Below are 17,348 nucleotides of genomic sequence, written 5' to 3'. Positions count from 1 at the left end.
TGAGTATCTCAACCCAGATGTCACCATTCCAAGTCTCAGGGTCTCACTTTGGTGGCATACCAGATGGGGTAGGAAATTCAAGTTCTTTTCTCTGGACCTCTTCTTTTCTTATACATTTAGAGTGAAGTCGGATCTTAAGCTATTTCTGCTATCTGGCTGTAGTAAATGAGAATCTCTTTATATGGCTCCAAGGAGGCCCTTAGACTTTTATACTTTGCCTTAAATTTGAGATTAATATCCCTCAGAGTGCCATTAAATTTCTGCAATGCATCAGAGGTAGCCAGCAACAGCTATCTGATTCTATAGTTCTTATAATTACTTTTTCCCCTAAGCCTTTCAAATATCTAAGATACTGAGCCTCCGGTGTCTTCTGACACACTGATGTCTTGTCTCAATTTGCCACAGGTAAAAGTTTTATTAATTTTACCACTATCTCATGCCAGGAATGAGCAGTCTTACAGTTATTACCAGCGAAGGGATCTTTATTATCAGCTCTCCAAAATTTCATTCTATAATTTGCTTTCTAGGACCATTTGTAGGACCAGCTTTCTGAAGCTGGATTCCCTGGGAAATTACCTGAGTTGGAGATGCGAGGATATTGTGCAGCACTTTTGGATGCAACAGTTAAAACAGAAGCAGAATTAGGCTGAGAGAGGAATGGACCTCTGTTACAGTTGCAGCAAACTTCAGCGGAATCCTTAGGATACTTTGGACCGAGGATGGTCTTTCAGCATTATGCCAAATTTAGACAAGAGGGCCCAGCCTTTGTAGCTCTAAAGTGATCAGCAGATGGAAGCTGTTTCTTGCAAATAAGTTGCCAGTCAGCTTTCTGCAGGTAATTGCTTGAGAGGGACTCAGCTGTGAGCCATTCACAGTCAGGACACCGGCTGTGAGAACAGACTTCGGTCTTACCTGATCAGGGCAATACAGTAACCTCCATAAGATAATACATACTAATGCAGTTTATGGTCATTTGTACCCCATATTAGTTCATTTCCTGTAAAGAACAAATCAAATGTGGAATTACTGAATAATATACCTTGAAAGAACCTTAACATCACATCAAGTTCAATACTCTTGGTTTTCAGATAAAAACCCAGTGATGCCATTAAGTTCTTCGCTCAGGGGCACAACATATGCTGATGTTGGGTCTAAGGTCAGGTTCTCTGCCTACAGCCTGGAGTTCTTTCAATTTTAGATTCTTTCAAGTGCTAGAGAACTATAATACTTATTGCTTTACACAGTTGAAACTATTAAAATCTAGTCCCCACTGTAACATGCTATGATGTCAACCCCTTCTCTATAGTTTACCCCCAAAGACTATTTATTCTTTCTCCCTCATTTTCTGGAGACAGTTTTGCTTTTTTGTAGGGCCAGGATATTAAATATTAAATAGGTTGAGGTTTTAAGCTCCAACAGGAGATTGGTGTTTATATATATATATATATATATATATAATAGTTTTTTGCTGATTTTTTTTTTGGGTGGGTAAAGTGGCTTTTTTGTTGTCTGACTTTAGAAACAAAGAACAGCTAGATGAAAGTGAAAGATCAAGAGCAAATCACCCAAGTTCTCTTCCTTTGACAGTGATTTTTTTTCTTGGACTCTCACGAGGTTGGACATTAAGCAAATTCCAGTTAAGGCATGCTCTTCCCAGACAGCGACATTTGTTTCACCCAAGAGGCTGTTTTAAATCTACCTGCTCTCCACAGAGGGGAGTTTTTCCTGAGCTAGGAAAGACTTCAGATCCTTGACCTTACTGCTTGTGATTTCTCTTATTAGTTTAGTCTTTCCTGAAAGAAAGAATTCCCTCTGAAATGCAATTTCTGGTTTTTGGCTGAAATTGTTCCATTTTAACAGTTTTCAATTTGACAGTTCAGTTCAGTAATCTTTTACTGAACATTTATAATGTATGAAGTATTGAACTACAGCTAGCCAAAGATCTAAAGAAATATTACACTATCAAGTAATACATATTACAAAGGTGTGCACAGGAGCTGTAGGTTCACAGAGGAAGCTCAGGAATAACTTTTCTGTAACTGAGGCATTAGATAAAAAGCTGTGTTATTGCCCTCAGAAGGCTGCAGTTAACACATGCCTGGAGTGGTCATCTAGTTTCCTTAATTAGCATACTAAACAGGAATGATTTATAATGCTAGCTAGCAAATAATTGGACCATGAACGAGAGGAATACAGAAAGTGAATTTCTGTGCAATACTGTGGGAATCAGGGAGCAGAGGGTTGAGTAAAGCAGGCACATGGCAGAGATAAGCCTTTGTTGGTGAGGAGAAACAAATTGAATGAATAAATACAACCATCTGCTTTAGATGGCAATCCATCTGAGATGTGGGAATAGTCTAAAAGTAAGGAGAGAATCCTGGAATGAAGGATTAACTTGCCTATGTTGCATTATTTTTTTTACCTGAGGCAAGCCCTGCTTAGTTTAATTTGATAATTATGCAACATTACCTAAATTATGTAACATTACCTAAATCACCTTTGGAGTTTGGAGAAAATGTTAATGTCTTGTTAAAATTATAATTATTGTGTGTTTAGGATGCCTTTCTATAGAGACTGCTTTTAATTAGGATAGTGTTCCAGTTTGTCAAACAGACATTTAAAATATCCTGCTATTATAACATTTACATTTATGTTTGAATTGGTATCAAATGTCAACTTCATTTCCCAGGAAATAACAAAGCGCAAAATTTTGCATTTTTAAAATAGAATAGTATTTTAGAACATCATTATCTATAGTAAAGTGTAGATGGAGTTATGTTTGCTTTCATCAGAGTAGATAATTTACTTTCTTTGGGGGAATGTAGGGGTGAGGAAAAGGGAGAAGAGAGAGGCATGAGGCCGCTTTGTCTCTCTTACCATGTGTCTGCTCCTTGCTTTCCAGACTCATGTTCATTATTTTTTTGCCTTTTCTCCATTTTTTTTTAATTTTGAAAAATTCTAAAGAGCACTTGAATACCTTCTTCTAGACTTTCAAATTCTTAACATTTTGAATGTTTGCTTTATATACATGCACAGCTTCTGTGTTCTCTCTCTATTTCTTTCTTTCTCTCTAGTTTTCTTTCAGTATAATTATGGACTCAGAGATTTTAAAAAATATTCAGTGTGTTATCCATTACTGTCATTGTAAGTTTTTATGCTTCAAAGAGTTACAGTATATATGTACACACTTACATATACACACAGGTGCATTTTTCTGGATCGTTCGGAAGTTGAACATATCATGATATTTCACTTACTTCAGGCAACTCCTAAATATAAGGGCATTCTCTTATCTAACTGCACTATAACTGTAATGTCATGATTACAGCTATAAAAATGTGATAATTAAATATAATTTAATACACAGTCCATATTTAAATTACCCCAATTGTCCCCCAAAAGCTTTTTATAGCCGCTAATTTGTATGTGTGTCTGTGTGGGCAGGGGAGACACACAGGTCCAGGATTGCATTGAAGTTCACAGATGGCATTTGTCTATGTTGTCTTTTTAGTTTTATCTTTCATAATTCCCCTTGACTTTGTTTTCTCCCATCAGACATTTTTAAAGAACCTGGGTGACTTGCCTTACAGAAGGCTTCATATTTTGGATTTGTCTGGTTGTTACTGCATGGTTATTTTTAGATTAAACATTTTTGGCAAATATGCTTCATAGCGCTATAAATGCTATATATGTTTTTGGTATATATATGAAAATAAATAAAAAATATATATCATATATGCTTATATATATGTCCAATATATATATGTATAGCATTATATATACTTTGCTACATAACATCAGAAGCACCTAATCTAAGGCTGTACAAAATAATAAATAATAATAAATCTATTACTTAGTTAAGGTGGTGATCACCATATTTGTTAATTTGCAACAAAGCTATCTCTGAACTGATACTCTATCACTGTATGAATTTCCTGTTCCTCCAAACCATTTTACTCAAAAATTTTAGGATTTATTAATGATTTTTCCATGGATCTATTATTAGACTGGGATTTTCAAAAGGCTTTCTGTCATTCCTGCAGTTGTTTATAGAAGAATTTCAGTTAATAATAGCTTTTCTCCTTGCTTTGTCCCTCTGTTTCTTTCAGTATCATTAAAGACTTTTTAAAAAGCGGATCTTTTATCCATTACTGTCATAGTTATTTTTGGTATTTCAAAAAGTTCCAAATCTGGCCGTTAGGATCCTTGTTAAACTGGCTTTTATGTCATTTTGTGGTTATCCCACTATTCTTTGAGCATATTCTTGAGTCTGGTACAAGATGTTTTAGAATATTTTCATTCTTTTTCTGCTTAGACCTGGAGTCAGGCATTTCTCTAGGAATTCCTCATTTTTGGGGGGCGAATGTATATAGAACACAAAGTCTGGGTACTAGGTCTGTTCATTGCTCTAAGGATATTATTATTTCTAGGCCTTTCCATGTATAGAGCAAAACAAACAAACAAACAAACAAAAAATATTTATACTTTCTAGTCAAATCCAACCCCACCAGCTTAGAAAAGATTTATTGTGATGCTAATGGTATCTATTTAAGGTTTTATACTTAATTTTGTATTTCTAAGTCTCCTTAAAGAGAGCCTCCAAAATTGTATAGGCTTCAAATCCCATAAAAATGTATCTATCCAGTACTTCTTTGTTCCACCATAGGATCTTCCTAATATTCTACTTAGTTAAGGTGGTGATCACCATAGTTGTTAATTTGCAACTAAGCTATCTCTGAGCTGATACTCTATCACTGTATGAATTTCCTGTTCCTCCAAACCATTTTACTCAATAATTTTAGGATTTATTAATGATTTTTCCACGGATCTATTATTAGACTAGGATTTTCAAAAGGCTTTCTGTCATTCCTACAGTTGTTTATAGAAGTTGCAAGTTTTGCAACAGATTACTAATTTCAGATTACTAATATGAAACTACAGGTTCATATTAGTAATCTGTCTTTTTTCGCAGAGAAAACTCTGATTCCCAAAAAGATTAACATAATAACTTACTTGGTTTATCCTATATACAAAATAGTTTCATAATTATAATACTAATAGCAGTACCTACAACAAAACAGCTGAGTAAACTTTAAGACTTTATTGCCATTCTACCTTCCGAATATTCTCCACAAAGAATATGTTTAGGTACTTGTATTAAATTTTACTTTGTGTGCTTGTGTTATCAATTTGATAACATATTAACTTCATTTGCATGTGCTTGTATTTAATTGTATAGTGTTTTTCATTCTCTTAACTTAATTATTCTAATTATGTAAAATATTTACATGACCCCAACTCAAAATCATAAAAATAGAAACATCTCACACCTCTCCTTATTCCCTCCAATCTGTTCCCACCCATCTTCACGCTCCTGCTCTATGTTACATTATCCCCGACTACTCCTAAGGGGAAGAGCAACCACATTGCCTTGTTTTTCCTTGCCATACTCAAATAACTTGCTTTATTTTCTTTAATAGTATCTCTCATTCCATAACATAATTATTTATATTTTATTGTCTGTCTCCTTCACCTGGAATATAAGTTCCATGACAATACTTTGTTTCATTCACTGCTCTATCCTAAGAACTTAGAATAGTCCTTTGCCTAGTAGGTACTCAAAACATATTTATTGTGTGAATTATATGGATAACATTTTTATTTATACAGATAGGAACCACTCTATCAGACTGTTGCAAAACTTGCTTCTTGGAGATCATTCCATATATATTGCTCCTTAATTTTTAAATGGCTGCATAATATTCCATGGTGGGGCTATACATTATTTAACCTGTCCTCTACTGAATGGAATCTAGGTTATTTTCGGTCTTTGGCTAATAGACACTGCTATAATGAATGTCCTTTTACATATAGTTATGTTCATTTTTATATTTAATATATTTCAAATACTAATATTCAACAAAATTGGTGTTTAATGAAGAAGGAAAAATTTAGATCTGTTTTAAAAAATAAACATGATTTCAAAGACATTTTCTAGTTATGATAACTTTTTTTAGATTAGTCTGTTTAGTTATAGAAGTACATATGGGTTTTATGCATTTTAAATCATAGAGCATATGGGTGCAAATGCTTGTGAAGAATAGAATTAAATGATTTCTATGGTCTTACATGAGTCAAATAACAGTATAGTGCCCTATGTTCTTTAGGCTCTTAGAGAATATGCTAGACTTGTTTCAATATTCTTTTCCCTTGCCTTTAAAACTATTAATAAAAAAAGATAGAAGTTATTTGAAAGAGTATTTATATCTACATTTAGTATTACATATTTTTAATTTACCCGGATGTGTGTGGCAACATTAAATTATTATCATAAATTTTAGTTTTGGAAATAGTGGAATAGAAAATATTCTCAATTCACTATTGAGGGCAACATTCTTTACTCAATTAATTTAATTTAGATATGAAAATAGCTTTCTGTGAATGGTTGAAAAAGACTAAATTATAGTAAAAATGGAGTTAAAAGTTTGTGAATTCTGAATATTTTAAAAGAGATTTATGAAAACTTCTGCTCCTGGAATATTTGTATAGTATTGTTCAGAGGAAGAAAATTTTACTAAATGATTCCTAAGATTTCACCAAGTCCTATACATTTAGGATTGTAATTTTAGATTTATTTTACAGGCTACCATAATTTGGGGGCTATATATTTTTTAAAAACAGCTTTTTTGAGGTATAATTTATGTCATAAAAACCATCAGTTTAAATATACTTTTGAGGTTATGTAGTTTTAAAAACTTTTTTTTAATATAGTTTTCAGGTAAAGAAATATTTGATTACACTATTGTACTAATTTCTGGTTTCGTTATTACATACTTGTAAAATAGTGTATCAGTGTATAACTATAGGCAAAATGTATTTTCATAAACTACAAATGGACATAATTTTACCAGGAAGAAGAATGGCTATTTTATAATGCATCTATTTCCTCTTGTGCAATATGAATTCTAGTCGGCAATATGGCAATGTCTCCAGAATTAATGTTTTCGGCAGTTTTCCCTCTCTCCGCACAGAATTTTAGATGGTGTCAATTTTTAACACTTTTTTCTTGTTTAGCTTAATGAAATTTCCTTTCTTTGTTTTTAATATTATTCTACCTCAAACAATTTATAATTGCATGATATTTTTTTCTTTAATCCATAACAGTTGACACTTCATGTTTGCAATACAAAAAAATTGAATAAATACATTTTTAACTTTTATTACTATGCAATTTTGTAAATGTACCTGCATATGATATATTGCTTTAAAACATATTATCTTTCTGTTGTAAAATTTAGACTACTTTCTTACATTCTAACTAGAATTTAACCAAATCTGCAGCTGCTGCATTTGTTTCATAAAACAATTTATGTATTGGGAAAGAATCTCTATTCTGTGAGTTTCAATTGACTCTAAATTTTGTCTTTCATCTTTTTTAAAAACATCATTTTTTTTTGTATTTGACTACTCAGAATGATTCACTTTTCCTTTGTATGTGCCGACTACTCAGAAATTAATTTTTTTCTTTTGTCTCCAATGAGGAATTAACCAAGTCAATGAGGTGATGAAAGATCACTGTGTACATTAGATATAACACAGACAATGACATGGAAATTGGTGATAGTGTTCTGGAAATCACAGCTACTTTATTTTGGGAGGCTCAAGTACAGAGGTGTGTGTGGTAGGGTGTAAATAAGCAGAAGAAGATAGAGAAATTTTTTTGATAGTAGATGGGACACTGCTGAGAATTTTAATCAGGGAAGATGTAATAATGGGTAAGTGATTTGGAAGAGAATGAGGTCAAAGTAAGGATCTCAACAAGACAACTGTTGTATTTTTTTAAAGTAAATATTAATAAGAAATGAAAGGACTGACCTAAGATAGTGATCATTGGTACAGATTGGTACAGGACACATTGGTACCAGGGATAATAGATATAAGAGACAGCAAGGAGAAAGTATCAGATAAATATCTCTAAACTTCCCCAGCAATATAATAAACTAAGCAATATACAAAGTTTCCCATGCCTATTGCTTAGTTTATTATATTGCTGGATGTTGTCCTAATTTTAAATAAACTTTTAAATAAATTAGGACAGCATTCAGCAATATAATAAACTAAGCAATACACATGGGAAACTTTCCTGCTGCAAACATGTGAAAACAGTGGCTGTAATACAGCAGTTGAAAATATGTAACTGAGCTTCAAAGAAAAGAAGGAAGACATTAAAAAGACATTATGGGAGACTGTTGTTTTAGACTGAGCTTCTGCGCTAGGCCCCAACAGACCAGACCAAACCAAAATGAAGTCACTTATGCTAAATGCCATATATCAAACTGAAACATTAAGGAAGCCGATAGATCCCCAAACAGACCAGGTTTTCCTGAAAACAGGAGATTGCATTCTACTTTATTCAGCAAAATGAGGAAGTCTCTGCTTTTATCCTTACAAAAAAAGTAACCTGAAGTAACCTGAGGTTAACTAATCAGCTTTTTTCCTATTCTGTTTCCTTGTTCCCACCTGACAAAACCCATGATTTTGCTATTACCTAGAAAAATGGTCTCATTCTATTTTGTAGAATGGAGGCTGCCTTGATTTCTCAATCACAAATAAAAGCCAGTTAGATCTATTACCAACTTTGTTGTGATTTTGTCTTCTGTCATATATGAGTGGTTGCTATGTTACTCAAAGAAATATGGGCCCTTAAGCCTTTTGTTCAACTTCACAATACATATTCACACTTTTTAAGGCTAGTATAAGGCCATTGTTCCTAGGCAATATTCAACTTATGTCAAGGGAACATTACTTATGTCAAGAGAACATTACTTATGTCAAGAGGACATGTGTCAAGGATAATTGAAGCCCTGATGATCAACTTGGCTTGGACAAATTGAGGAGAGTTGAAAAATTCTCATGAGAGAAATGCTACAGAGATGGACTAACACTGAGGTGCTTAGCAAAGGGTTCAGGCAGCTGGTTGCCTGTGTTTCACTGCAGAACTTGCCTCGGTTTTCAGATAATTCATAAATTGGTGAAGAGTGTGTGTGTGTGTGTGTGTGTGTGTGTGTGTGTGTGTGTGTGTGTGAATACCCTCTTTGGTGCTTTGCAGGCTACTGCTTACCTAAGGAAAAGAAACAAAATTTACTGTTTACAAATTGTCTAGTTTGTCTGTTCACAAACTCTCTTTTTCACTTCTCTCCATTTTTGTCTTTGATGAATGAATTTGTTCTATTTAGTGGTTTCACTTCTAAATAGCATGCTAATAGCATGCTAATAATTAATATATTAGGTCTTAAAATTATTCTTTGACATTTTCTAAACTTGTTTTGAATTCATGAAACTCTACTATGTCTGGAAACCAGTTGTGCTAGAGAAAACAGGCTTGAAAGGAAAGCCAGAGATGTTGCAGGAACAATAATCACCTTCCTTCCTTTTGAAAATTAACGACTAGATGAGTTAATGACCTTAAAATTTTAGGACCATCAGTTTCCCCATGTTTGCATTAATCCTTCCAAAATGCCCAAGACTAAAATAATTAGCATTCAAATAAAAGCAGAAATAGTGGGATCCAATAGGATGTTGGCAAGATGTCAGAGATAGCGTTTAGAGTGAAAATTATGAGAAAACGCTGAATGTATGTGATAAATTGCTTGGCATATAAAAAGAACTGAAAGCAAGTAATTACTGGAGTAAAAAGAGGAGGGGAACAGAAAATAGCAGAGATTATCCAAAGAAATAATGAATGGGTAGTTCAGTGTCATTCAAAGTGGGTAAAAAAAATTCTCTCTTAAAATAATATTGGGAAATAGCATACATTTATTCCTGGTGGAAATTTCAGCCATGTTTCAATATTGCAAAGCTTTTTGACACCATTTGTAATTTGATGCAGGGCTTCAAAATACAGTGTTACCCCTGATTAAATGAGCCTATAAATTGTGGAGCCATAAAGGGTAAGATTCTGGAGAATTCTGTAGCTACGAACTTTGACTGCTATTACAGCCTCATTTTCAATGTCATGATAGTAAATTAACACAAACAATTTTTGTGTGTATGGCAGACCCAAAGGAAAGCAAATACACATACTGTTGAAAATTCAGACAAATTAGAGAAAATACAGCATAAACTATCTTCTCATTCCCTCAAATCCAATCCGATTACAACACATCAAACTGAAAGAAACAAGTATGCAGCTTCTTCTCAGGAAAACATACTGCATGATGTAGAGTAAAATGGCATTAGCAAGAAGTCAACAATTTGTGAAATTTGAAAAAAAAATTTAGCTGATTTACTTATGCTGGACCTGTCGTTGGGAATATGGGAAGAATCTAGTAATCTAAAAATTGTCATATTTTGAAGAAGACTATTGGAAATCTGACTAGACCACTATTTGATTTAGAGTATAAGAAAATTGGATGTAGAATATAAAGGGAGCCTGGAAGGCAATTATGTGTGTAGATTGAATATTGTCACAGAATTGTACTGAATCACTCCTTAGCACTCAAGCAAATGATTACCAGCAGACAACGATGCATTTGAAATTCACTCCATGTTACTTTGAAACAAGTTCTAAGGCAGGCCATAAATCTCGTGTGTATGTTTAATGTAAGCATGGGTCTTTCATTTTTATTTTTTGGCATCATCTTAGTGATTCTTTCATTCTTAAGTTACCAAATCATAAAATCAGAGTTGGAAGGACATCTAGGGATGTCAACTAAATAACTTTTCTGCATCAAGTTACCTACCTTTTATGTAAACATTTCCAGGAACAAAACATTTTACGACTCCCCCAAGGAGATTGTTAAATCATTCTAATGCTTATAAGCCCTAACATCCAGGAGTTGTGTTTCCATATGGGCATTGTATTTGCCCTAATTCTTCCCTTCTCTGCTTTCTTCTTTCCCACTCCATCCGGATTCTTACTTTTTGTGTCTATATTTCTTTATTCAAATAAATCTGTTTTCTTTCTTTCTCTACCCCTATTTAATGTTTTTTTCCTAACATCTCAGCACCACATTTGTTTTTCTTGTGTCTCTTCTGAGTAACCCCAGATCTTTGGTATTTTGTCCTGAATCCTCAATAAGTTTATTTTATTTTGGATTGAAAGCAAATCAACCGAAATGTTACGAATCAAGCAGGGAGAAAAATGAGATATTGGGAAGTGTGAATATCTAAAGGGCTATTTTCACCAACTGCAGGATTTTAAGACATTCTTGGAAGCTTAGGAGAACCTTAGTGGGGATGGCTGCCAAGGTCTCTTTCAGGTTTACTAACCCAGGCAAATTGTTGGGAATACTTCTGGCCAACATCTTATTAGCATATACAAAGCTCTCTGTTGGAACTACTACAGAATCAATCAGAGTTTATAATACTTTTTAAAAAACATGGCTGAGGGATTCATTTAATGAATTGAATTTTAGTGTGTTTTTGTTCTTGTAGGGATTGCCTGTAAAATAATAACAGGTGGCATGTTAAGGCCATGGAAGACTTTGCACTTTAAGAGACATTCATTTAGGTATATGTTTTCTATCTAGTAGGTTACCACATCACTTTGGAGGTTGTAGCATACCTCAAATTCTAATTTTGTAAGTTCCACAGAATTATCTGAAGAATAATCTTTGCTCAAAAAATTTAGAAGCACTATTTGAATGAATTTATGAACAAATCCAATGGTTCTTCTTTTGTGCCCTAAATTCTTGATTTTATTTATGTTGATGATACTTTGGAGTCCTGCTGAGTTTTCAGCATCAAGGCAGTCCCTTGATTTGCTTAGCATAAGTGGATATTTTTGTGCTAAGTGAGGAACACAATTATTCTAAAAGTCTCAGCTCCTGATAGCTATAGGATTGTATTCTAAAAAGGGATTATACATATTCATCAATTTTGTGGATAAAAATAAAAGAAGTATTTTTAATTTGTCATATTTTATCAATATAACTTACATAGACTATTTGTGCTTATGGAATTATTCATTGCAGGATGCATTCAGCAAAATATCAATGTCTGTCAGACAATTTTATGATAGAGCCATTGCAGAAAGACAGATTACTGTTTTAGATGACCCAAGAATGACAGCATTGAGAGTTTGAAATCAGAGCTCAATTGCACTGGACAAGGGTTTTAGGAAGTATGCAAATAAATCAAGAGGCTAATTTAAAGAAGTAAATGTACGATTTAATTGGAGTATGATGAGGTTAGCTATGATGGATATCAGAATAAAAGCCACCCCCTTTTTTTCTAAAAGTGTGCAATGAGTTTGTGTGTATATGTGTATGCTCTATCCTATAAAATGAGAAGTTATGATGAATATGAAATAAGATGAGTGCTATAGTTACACACATGCTTAAAAGAACAATCTTTTTTATGCTGTCAACCCATAAAGTCTTAGTTGAAAATGAAAACTGTATCCTATTGTTTCTGCCTCGGTCATTACAAGTCTACTTTCTACATTAGGAGTTGGAAATTTTTTTCTGCACGATCCAGATAGTAAATATTTTAGGCTTTATGGGCCATCTGGTCTCCATTGTAGCCACTCCTCTGCTGTTATGGTACAAAAACAGCCATAGACAACACAGAAATGACCGCTACAGTGTTCCAACAAAACTTTATTTTCAAAATCAAGTGGCAGGTGGGATTTTGCCCATGGACTGTAGTTTGCAGACCTCTGTTCTAGGTTTTTGATTCATGTTCATCAGACAGCTCTGACTGTTTCACAGACACCTGGATTATTTCAAATTCTGCTTTAAGGATATTTTTAGAAGAATTTTCAGTCCTTTTCAATCTATGTCCAGCCCATTAGAGCCTTATTGCAGTAAGTTTTCCTTCAATGCCAGATAGTATCCAATTGGGAGAATGAGATACTACTTTTCTTCCTTAAGTGCTAGAATTACTTCCAGAGAAGGTCAACCATGTGTGGCAGAAAGAGCAATGGCAAAAGATTCAGGAAACTTGAGAACCACAGGCCTTGGTTTCCTCTGTGGTAAAGGAAGATATTGGCATAGACCTTATACAAATTCTTAAACAGCTCTAGGATTTTTTAATATTAAATTAAGATTCTTGGCAAAGTTAATTTTGTAGGCAGTCTCAGATCACTGTTTCACTTTTGAGCCACTTTCCTCAGACAGAAAAGCAGTAGATGCTGGTAACTTTTGAAGTGAAACACATTTCCTGTTTCTACCTGAAAAATCGATAAGAATGATCACATTTGTTGGCATCTTTTAACACAATTTTTGTGTTCATCATATATGCGTTACTTACATGCATGACAGTAACGTCTCCCTCGAGGATACCTGTAGATCAGATCGACCCAGGAGCATTTTTTCTTTTAATTAATTAATTTGGGACGGCGTCTTGCTCTGTCACCCAGGCTGGGTGCAGTGGCTCAATCTTGGCTCACTGCAACTTCTACCTCCTGGGTTCAAGCAATTCTTCTGCCTCAGCCTCCGAAGTAGCTGAGATTACAGGTGCTGGCCACCACGCCTGGCTAATTTTTGTATTTTTTAGTAGAGATAGGGTTTCAACATGTAGGCTAGGCTAGTCTTGAGTTCCTGACCTCAGGTGATCCGCTCGCCTTGGCCTCCCAAATTGTTGGGATTACAGGCATCAGCTACCATGCTCGGTCTGCATCTTTCTTCTTAAAATGTGTAGCTATAATACACATTTTTAAAAAGTTGGCTTATACTTTGTAATGTAATATACTTTATCATTTCTAAAGAGCACATGTATTTTTACATTGTAACGTGAAAAATTGGAGTGTATCATACAATTGCTGTGATTTAGGTAGATATTGTGATGTTCTTATTGTGTATACATATACATAGAAGCTATTGGTGTGTATTTACAAATTTTCTGTAGCTTGCAAGGGAATCCAAGAGACCATAGTGAAGCACAATTCTTAAAAATGACATTTCACTAAGGCTGTTGACAGCTAAGATAATAATTTTATATAGAGAATTATGAATCTCTGTAACTGATTTATCTGTAATTTGGATTCTGGATGTGAGAAAATTTTAGAAATACTCAACTAATTTATTTTATTCATATTTCTTTTTACATACATGCTTGTGATGAATGGAAAAATATGTGTTTAATTTTAAATGAGCATTTTTAGTAATATAAACTGCAAGTGAAAAAAATATTATGATATAATTTAATTGGCATTATTTTGCCACTCAGTGGTACATAAAATAATAGTATGTTTTTATAGTTGATGGCATGTTAGATTTATAAACACAATATTATTGAGTATGGTGGGAAATGTTTGATAAGAATTAGCAGAAAGAAATGCAAATTAAAAAAATAAGTAAATGGCCGGGCGCGGTGGCTCAAGCCTGTAATCCCAGCACTTTGGGAGGCCGAGGCGGGTGGATCACAAGGTCAAGAGATCAAGACCATCCTGGTCAACATGGTGAAACCCCGTCTCTACTAAAACTACAAAAAAAAATTAGCTGGGCATGGTGGCGTGTGCCTGTAGTCCCAGCGACTCAGGAGGCTGAGGCAGGAGAATTGCCTGAACCCAGGAGGCGGAGGTTGCGGTGAGCCGAGATCGCGCCATTGCACTCCAGCCTGGGTAACAAGAGCGAAACTCCGTCTCCAAAAAAAAAAAAAAAAAAAAAATAAGTAAATTACAGCAGAAACCACACTTTATTTTGCACGTCAGCATTGAGAGAGGTAAAGCATGATAAAAAATAAATTGAAATCTTTATGTATATCTGAGTTGTAAAAAATTATAACAACTGTGGAAAAACACATTTTCCTCTGCTCTCACACCATAGCAATCAACGGAGTAAACTTCTGTGACCAAATATATGAGACTTTTTCTGACCAACAAGAAAGAAATCAATTCTGTAGCAGATACCAGCTGGGTATTCTCTAATTCAATTCCATTCTGAAACTTCTACCTGGGGATAGTGTGTGATCCCAAAAGTTGAGCTTTGATCCTCAAGACTGCCTCTTCAGTTCAGATGCCAATCAAATGGTCCAAGTTGTTTTGCCTGTGCTTCTAACCAACTGGCTTAAATTGTATTTTCCATGACACCGCTTCTTGGGTATAACTAATTAGTTAGAGCAGCTCACAGAACTGAGGGAAACGCTTTTGTTTACTGGTTTATTATAAAGGATATTACCAAAGATACAAATGAAGAGATGTGTAAAAATAAGTAAATCAAAATTAAAGCTGTTGGAACTTTATATTATTTTGAGTCTTAAAAGAATGCTATTGATTAGGGGACCTGAGTCACAAGACAGGCAGCTGTAACCTACACACCTGTACCTTTTTTTTTTTTTTTTTGACAGAGTCTTGCTCTCTTTACCCAGGCTGGAGTGCAGTGGCACGATCTTGGCTCACTGCAACCTCTGCCTCCCAGGTCAAAGCAATTCTCCCTGCCTCAGCCTCTTAAGTAGCTGGGATTACAGGTGCCCACTACCATGTCCAGTAGCTAATATTTGTATTTTTTTTGGTAGAGATGGGGTTTTGCCACATTGACCAGGTTGGTTTTGAACTCCTGACCTTATGTGATCCACGTGCCTTGACCTCTCAAAGAGCTGGGATTACAGGCATGAGCCACCATGGCCAGTGGCAGCTGTAACTTTCATTCCTCTGATTATAGATTAGCCTTTTTTTCACCTACATTGTTTTGTAAAATGTGGTAAAAGACTAAGGAGCACCAGAAAATAACCTTTTCCTCTTCACGGTTGATCTTCATCATAGATTAACTTCCCTCTTCCCTTACACAAAGACATTATGACTTTCATATTGTTTAAGATGGAGTGTTAAATATACTCTTTTAAATTGGAAAAGGAAACAGCTGTAATTAATCAAATTGCTGTAACTCATAAATCAGGCTTGTATGAAAAATGTAGTATAGTAATCTGGATAAATTTCTTTGTTTTCTGCCTACATAAGCAAGATCTTAACTTTTCAACTTTGGAGCAAAGACCCCATTCCTTTGGAGTATTTGCTGTCTGAATGGCTATTCTCAGATTTGCACTTGAATAAACTCTTTTAAGTTGGATTCTGATCCTTTTGATTATTTCAGGTTGACAAATGCATAGGGTGAGGGACAGGAAGTGGCACAGAGCTTCCGTGCTTCTCTCAGGGGTGCTACTCTTCAGGAACCTTCCTGTGTTTGGCTATCCAGAAGCTCTCCCAACCATGTCTTCTTTGGGTTTTTATGAAGGATTTATTACATAGGCATGTTTGATCAAACTATTAACCATTGGTTATCAATTTAACCTTCCGTCCTCTTTTCTCCCCAGAGTTTGTGGGGTGGGGCTAAAAGTCCCAACCCTGTAATTATACCTTGGTTTTTTTCAGGGACAAACCCCTGTATGGAAGCTACATAGAGGCTGCCAGCTACCACTCACACACATTAGCATACATAAAAACATCACTTTGGAGATTCTAAGAATTTTAGGAGTTGTATATCAGAAAACTTGGGGTCAAAGACCAAATATGTGTTTAAAATATCACAATATGCTTCTATCAATGAGAGACACATGAACTAAGATTACCAGAATTATGCAATAAAGCCTCCTGAAGAACATGGACCTTACCTGTGTTTGCATCAGTGTCCTGATTGTACAGAACAATGCCTGACACAGAGCGGCTGCCCATTATTTTTTGTTGAGTGTGAATGAGGATAAGAGGACCTCTTGAGCAAAACTGGTACATAGGAGATGATAAATCTATGCAGCCCTTCATGATGATATGAAGAGTTGGGGAAAGAGCCCTGGTCACATCTGAAAGTCTTTTTTTTGTCTCTGAAGGATTACGAAGGTTTATTAAACAGTTATTCTCACCCTTGATCTCTGAATTCATATTTGACAAAGAAACATGAGTCAACAGCACTGATATTCAGAATTGTATGCATTTGTACCAAAACTGTGGCCTTGACAAAAGAAGCTATCTAGCTTGAATTAAATGAGAACCAAGTATGAGTTAGCATTGAACTTAAAAATAATCCGTCAATTCAAATCCGAGCAAAACACTTTCTAATGATGTTCTATGATTGAGCAATTCTTTACACATTGGCCTTAGAGAAGAAATGAAAAGCTTGAGGATATCAGTTTCGATATCAACTTTGATAGAAGGAGATGCTAACTACACAGCATCCTTGCAGAACTTTTTCCATATGGTCTCCAGTATGTTTTGTTCCTGCAATTTTTAGTCTGGAATACTTTGGGAAGCTTAGGTGTCATCACCACCCAAGCAAAACCAAATTCTTACAAAACTCACAAAAGAATATATATATATATATATATATATATATTCTTTTAAAAAGTAAATTTATTGCTCTAGATATATATATGTATTTTTTTTTTTTTTTTTTTTTTTTTTTTTTTTTTTTTTT

The sequence above is a fragment of the Sapajus apella genome, unplaced genomic scaffold (genome assembly GCF_009761245.1).
Source record: "Sapajus apella isolate SASKATOON/1434 unplaced genomic scaffold, GSC_monkey_1.0 scaffold1, whole genome shotgun sequence".
Taxonomy (NCBI): domain Eukaryota; kingdom Metazoa; phylum Chordata; class Mammalia; order Primates; family Cebidae; genus Sapajus; species Sapajus apella.
The sequence above is the reverse complement of the archived record's forward strand: the minus strand, read 5'-3'. Positions refer to the sequence as shown.